Here is a 6,808-nt window from a genome sequence, read left to right as displayed (position 1 = left end):
TATCTCTTTTCGATAAGTAAGAGTGTCGAACCCAACAAGGAGCAGAAGGAAATGACAAGTAGTTTCCGGTAAGGTATTGTCTGCAAGTGCTGAAATTGTAAGTAGCGAGTAGTTTGATAGCAAGATAATTTGTAACAAGCAAGTAACGATAATAGTGACAAAAGTGCAACAAGGTAGCCCAATCCTTTTGAGGCAAAGGATAGGCCAAAACGGTCTCTTATGATAAGCAAAGCGTTCTTGAGGGTACACAGGAATTTCATCTAGTCACTTTCATCATGTTGGTTTGATTTGTGTTCACTACTTTGATAATTTGATATGTGGGTGGACCGGTACTTAGGTGCTGTTCTTACTTGAACAAACCTCCTACTTATGATTAACCCTCTCGCAAGCATCCACAACTACGAGAAAAGTATTAAGAGTAAATTCTAACCATAGCATTAAACTTTTGGATCCAATCGGCCCCTTATGGAATAGCGCATAAACTGGGGTTTAAGCTTTTGTCACTCTCGCAACCCACCATCTAATTGCTACTCCACAATGCATTCCCTTAGGCCCAAATATGGTGAAGTGTCATGTAGTCGACGTTCCCATGACACCACTAAGGGAATAACAACTACATACTATCAAAATATCGAACACATATCAAGTTCACATGATTACTTGCAACATGATTTCTCCCATGACCTCAAGAACAAAAGTGACTATTCACAAATGATAAACATGTTCATGATCAGAGGAGTATTAAATAGCATAATGGATCTGAACATATAATCTTCCACCAAATAAACCATATAGTAATCAACTACAAGATGTAATCAACACTACTAGTCACCCACAAGTACCAATCTATAGTTCCGGTAACAAGACTGAACACACGAGATGAACTAGGGTTCGATAGGAGATGGTGTTGTTGAAGATGTTGATGAAGATTGCCCTCCCCAAGATGGGAGAGTTGTTGGTGATGATGATGACGATGATTTCCCCCTTCGGGAGGGAAGTTCCCCTGGCGGAATCGCTCCACTGGAGGGGAAAAGTGCTCCTGCCCAAGTTCCGCCTCGAGGCGGTGGCTCTTCGTCCCGAAAGTTCTCCTGTCATTTTTTCTAGGTCAAAACCACTTATATACCAGAAGATGGGCACCAGAGGTGGGCCGTGGAGGCCACAACCCACCAGGGCGCGCCTGGGGGGCCTGGCGCACCCAGGTGGGTTGTGCCCACCTGGTGGCCCCCCTCTGGTGTTTATTGGCTCTAGTATTTCTCAAATAATCCAAAAAAATCTCCGTAAAGTTTCAGCTCATTTGGAGTTGTGCAGAATAGGTGGCCTGATGTAGCTTTTCCAGGTCCAGATTTCGAGCTGCTGGAATTCTCCTTCTTGGTGTGTTCCTTGCAAATAATGAGAGAAAAGGCATTAGAATTACTCCGAAAAGCATTATTATGGATAAAAACTTTATAAATAACCGTAAGAAAACATGATGCAAAATGGACCGAAACACAATTACATTGCCTTGCCCTAGAGTTAGAACACAACTTACGATCTCGAGGTAGATCAAGCTTGTACTCAATACATCTCCATCAATATAAACAAGAGCAAGACGTAGGGTTTTACCTACATAAAGAGGGCCCGAACCTGGGTAAATATTATCTCCTTTGTTCCTGTTACCACCGATCTGAGATCCACAGCTCGGGACCCCTACCCCAATGTCGTGGAATTGTCACGGCAGATGTCCTAGTGTGAGGACTTAGTCATGGAGCCATCGCAACTAGGTTAGCTTAAAGGGGTTAAACGGGACAAAGGACACATGGAGTTTTATACTGGTTCGGCCCCTTGTGGTGAAGGTAAAGGCCTAATCCAGTTTGAGGTGGTATTGCTTATGTCTCGATTACCAGGGAGCGAATACGCTTGACCTAGCTTTCGATCTGTTGTCTCTTGCCCTCTAACGCAGCGGGCTAAAAAAGCGGAAGCTGCTCTGGAAAAGGTGACCACTGAGCTTACCGGTTTAAAACACCGCATATCCCAGATGGTTTCTGCTATCTTTGGTGAGTAGCCTTGCTAACATCAATGTTGAGTCGTGTTACAAACTGTCTCTGATCAATCCTTGATGATTACACAGGTCCTAGGAGCAGCAATCTTCATCAAGACATGCTGGTGAAGCTTAAAGCCGTATATACACTTGTTGAATAGTTATATACCGGAACTCAGTGTACGCTGGCCACAATTTCTGCAACAAATCAAGGACCCATTCTACTGAGTGATGTCTTGAAAAAATTGTCGATTCTGCCTGCTAGGATTCAAGAGATAAAACGGTCATGTGTAAGAGCCGGCACCGTGACGGCCATGAGCCGGGCTAAGGCATGGTTACCAGAGCTAGACCCGGCCGAGGTATCTACTGGATACCCAAGCTTGAAAGAAGATGGCACGATTTTTGACGAGAAAGACTTCGCTGCCTGTGTTAAAGAAATATGTCCTCTGGCAACTCTGATTGCTGATGAAACAAATCTCTCAAAATATCAGCCGGCTTATGATATAGAAAATCAGAAGATGCCCACGCCGGCTTATAAAGTGATGGATCTGATTCCTCCAATTCGTAAGCATACTTTCGCCCCTGAAGTTGATCCGTCCGACCTTATAGATGATGAAGCATAATTCCAAGCCTTGCGTGGCATTGACTGGTCATTACCAAACTTCCAGACGGTGGAGGACGAAGAACCGGAGAAGGATGACCCGGGAGCTTCAAGTCATCAAGGCCAAGAAGATTGATCCGTTGGGCGGTTCGAATATTTGATCTTCCAAAAAACACTTGATCTTTTTGGCTCACTGAGTCATGTAATAGGCTAGTGAAACTTTGATCTACCGTGCCATCGTGCATGTTTTGTTTTGCGCAAACTGCTGATCCTCCAGTTGAAAAACTACCACTTTATGCTTATGATATCATCGATTTATGTAGATCAGTTTTGTCAATACCCTGCACACAAAACATATGACAAGGACCCTGGCAGTTTACCGCAGGACGGGTCACAATATTCTATAAAAACCACTGGTGACTAAAAACAGTCCATAACCAGAGTCGGTTTGATCATGACCTTATATGAAAAAATATTATACCTGTGATATACAACCGGCTTAGCAAGCCAAAGCAGTAAGGATATTAACCCAAAATGTGAACACCTTAGGTAGTAAGGGGTATCATCCCAAAGTTTAAAGCCAGAACTCCAAGCACATAGGCTATTATTATATGCTGGCGACTTATAGTCCGAAGCCAGTCCGGGTTATCAAACTCCAGATATGCTTAAGTATGATCCATAAGGATGAAGGCTTCATGGCCTGAATTGTCTCAAGCCATATGTTAATATGGCGTAAATGTATGACTCCAAAAAATGCTCAGAAAAAGACAATGGATCAAAATCAAGAAAATGAGGCTTTCATAGGCCGCCAAGCCTAAAGCTCCAAGGCTTTCATGGGCCGCCAAGCCACTGAGTTAACCTTTTACACTTTGTGAATCCGGCCTCACATGACCGCCATTTTAACCTTGACTAGTTTAGGGTCCATATAAGATTGACTGCCAAGAGTTCGGCTTATCATTCCGGGATTACTCGAGCGGAGTGGCGGTTTCTACAAAGCAGGAGAACCCGGAAAATTTTGGTGAATACACCTGGCGTTCCAAGCCAGCTCATGAGGGTAGTAACGCTATGTTCTCTTTGGTGAATACACCTATGTTTGAACAGGAAGCCCCCAAGTGCTTTATGGCGTATAAGCCGAATCAAGAGGGATATTCACAGCTATGCTCAATGAGCAGGAAGCCCCCAAGTGATTTGTAAGAGTGGCGTTGCGTCGGATCAAGAGGGATATTCACAACTATGCTTAATGAGCAGGAAGCCCCCAAGTGACCATATGAAGATGTGGCATTGCGCCGGATCAAGAGGGATATTCACAGCTATGCTCAATGAGCAGGAAGCCCCCAAATGTCCATTTGTAGTGAAAAAGACTCATTATTCTTTGAGATGAAACGAACAGAGGCCCTGTATTATCAGGGGTGCCATCTTTATTATAATCATCATAATATATACATTGTCAAGATATGTACATTGTAAGAGCCGGTGGCTCAAGTGTAGTAAGGCCGAAGATGAGCAATATTCCACGGCCGACGGGTCTCCTCCTCCGACGTGCGTGAGTCCTTGTGGTCTCGAACATTGACAAGATAGTATGATCCGTTGTTCATATTCTTGTTGACCAGAAAAGGCCCTTCCCAAGGTGGGGATAGTTTATGCATATCAGTCTGATCCTGAATAAGCCGGAGCACCAAGTCACCTTCTTGAAAGGTTCTAGTCTTAACTCAACGGTTGTGATAATGATGTAGATCTTGCTGATAAATCGTTGATCAAGCCACTATGAGGTCACGCTCCTCATCTAATAGGTCAAGTGCATCTTGACGTGCCTTTTCATTGTCAGCTTCAACATAAGCCACCACACGGGGTGAGTCATGACGGATGTCACTAGGGAGAACCACCTCTACTGCGTAAACCATGAAGAAAGGCGTGTAACCCGTAGATCTGTTGGGGGTAGCATTGATACTCCATAATACTGAGGGTAAATCCTCCACCCAACAACCCGGCGTCCTCTGCAAAGGAACCATAAGCCGGGGCTTGATGCTTCTCCGGATCTCTTGATTAGCTCTCTCAGCTTGACCATTAGACTGGGGGTGAGCCACTGATGATATGTCAAGCCGGATATGCTCACGTTAACAAAATTCTTCCATGGCACCCTTGGATATTGGTGCCATTATCAGTTATAATACTTTGGGGAAAACCAAAACGAAAAATCACTTTTTTCATGAATTGAAACACCGTCGCCGCGTCACATTTACTGATCGGCTCTGCCTCAACCCACTTTGTAAACTTGTCAACCGCCACCAGGAGGTGCGTCTTTTTATCCTTGGACCTTTTGAAAGGCCCAACCATAGAAAGCCCCCAGACCGCAATTGGCCAAGTAATTGGAATCATCCTCAATTCTTCAGCTGGCACATGAGCTTATCGTGAAAACTTCTGACAGCCATCACATTTACTGACTAGATCCTCAGCATCAGCGTGAGCCGTCAGCCAATAAAATCCATGACAGAAAGCCTTGGCTACAAGAGATTTAGAGCCGACATGATGACCACAATCTCCTTCATGAATCTCTCGTAGAATCTCACAACCTTCTTCAAGAGAAACACAACATTGAAACGCCCCTGTGACACTACGATGATGCAACTCTCCATTGACAATAGTCATTGACTTAGACCGTCGGGTTATCTGCCTGGCCAAAGTTTCATGCTCAGGTAACTCGCCCCGGGTCATATAAGGCAAATATGGAACTGTCTGTAGCGACCAGACCTCAAACAGTCTGATCTCTGTGCTCCGGTGTCATTGGGCACATAAACACGGTCTTCAAACCATAGGGTGTCGTGCTCATCCTCACGAAATCCTTTCGCCTTTCCTTTGCTAAGTTTCTCCTTTATAGAGGCAATCTCCTTGTCAGTCCTCTGAGCTTCTCTGATTCTATCCATCAAAGTTGACTGAATCTCCGATGCTGCTACATAGCCTCTCGGAACTATTTCCAAACATAGTTCACGAAGATTTTCTGCTAACTCCTTTGGTATTTCTCCCATCATTAATGTATTGACGTGGCTCTTACGGCTTAATGCGCCAGCTACTACATTAGCCTTTCCGGGATGGTAATGCAATCTCATATCATAATCCTTGATGAGCTCCAACCATCTCCTTTGTCTGAGGTTTAACTCCTGCTGTGTGAAAATGTATTTCAAACTCTTGTGATCCGTGTACACCTCACAATGATTTCCAATCAGAAAATGTCTCCAAGTTTTCAGTGCATGCACTACGGCTGCTAACTCCAAATCATGCATAGCATAATTCAACTCATGAGGCTTCAGTTGTCTTGAGGCATATGAAACAACTTTCCCTTCCTGCATAAGCACTGCTCCAAGTCCTCGACGTGAAGCGTCGCAATACACCTCATAATCTTTGGTCTGGTCTGGCAAAATCAACACTGGTGAGGTAACCAAACATTTCTTCAACTCCTGGAAACTAGCCTCACATTCCTCCGTCCATATGAACTTGGTTTCCTTCTTTAATAACTCCGTCATAGGCTTCGCAATCTTTGAGAAATTCTTAATGAATCTCCGGTAGTATCCCGCGAGTCCAAGAAAACTCCGGATCTCTCCAGCGGTGGTTGGTGCTTCCCACTTGGTCACGGTATCAACTTTAGTGGGATCAACTGCTATACCTTCTCCAGATATAACGTGTCCGAGGAATCCTACTTCCTTCAACCAAAACTCACATTTGCTGAACTTGGCATACAACTGATGTTCTCTGAGCTTCTCAAGTACCAATCGCAAATGTTCCTTATGCTTCTCTTCATTCTTCGAGTAAACCAGGATATCATCAATGAACACCACGACGAACTTATCCAAGAACTCCATAAACACCTTGTTCATCATGTTCATAAAATAGGCAGGTGTGTTAGTCAGACCAAATGACATAACGGTATACTCGTACAACCCATACCTGGTGGTAAAAGTTGTCTTAGGAATATCCTATTCTCGAATCTTCAACTGGTGGTATCCTGATCGCAGATCGATCTTGGAAAATACCTTAGCTCCTTGCAATCGATCAAACAGATCATTGATCATTGGTAGTGGGTACTTGTTCTTGATCGTTACTTCATTCAATCCTCGATAATCAACAACCATCCTTAACGATCCATCCTTCTTCTCCACTAGAAGTACTGGCGATCCCCAAGGCAAAGAACTTGGGCG

The sequence above is a fragment of the Triticum urartu genome, chromosome 1A (genome assembly GCF_056163025.1).
Source record: "Triticum urartu cultivar PI428250 chromosome 1A, HENAU_Tu73, whole genome shotgun sequence".
Classification (NCBI taxonomy): Eukaryota; Viridiplantae; Streptophyta; class Magnoliopsida; order Poales; family Poaceae; genus Triticum; species Triticum urartu.
The sequence above is the reverse complement of the archived record's forward strand: the minus strand, read 5'-3'. Positions refer to the sequence as shown.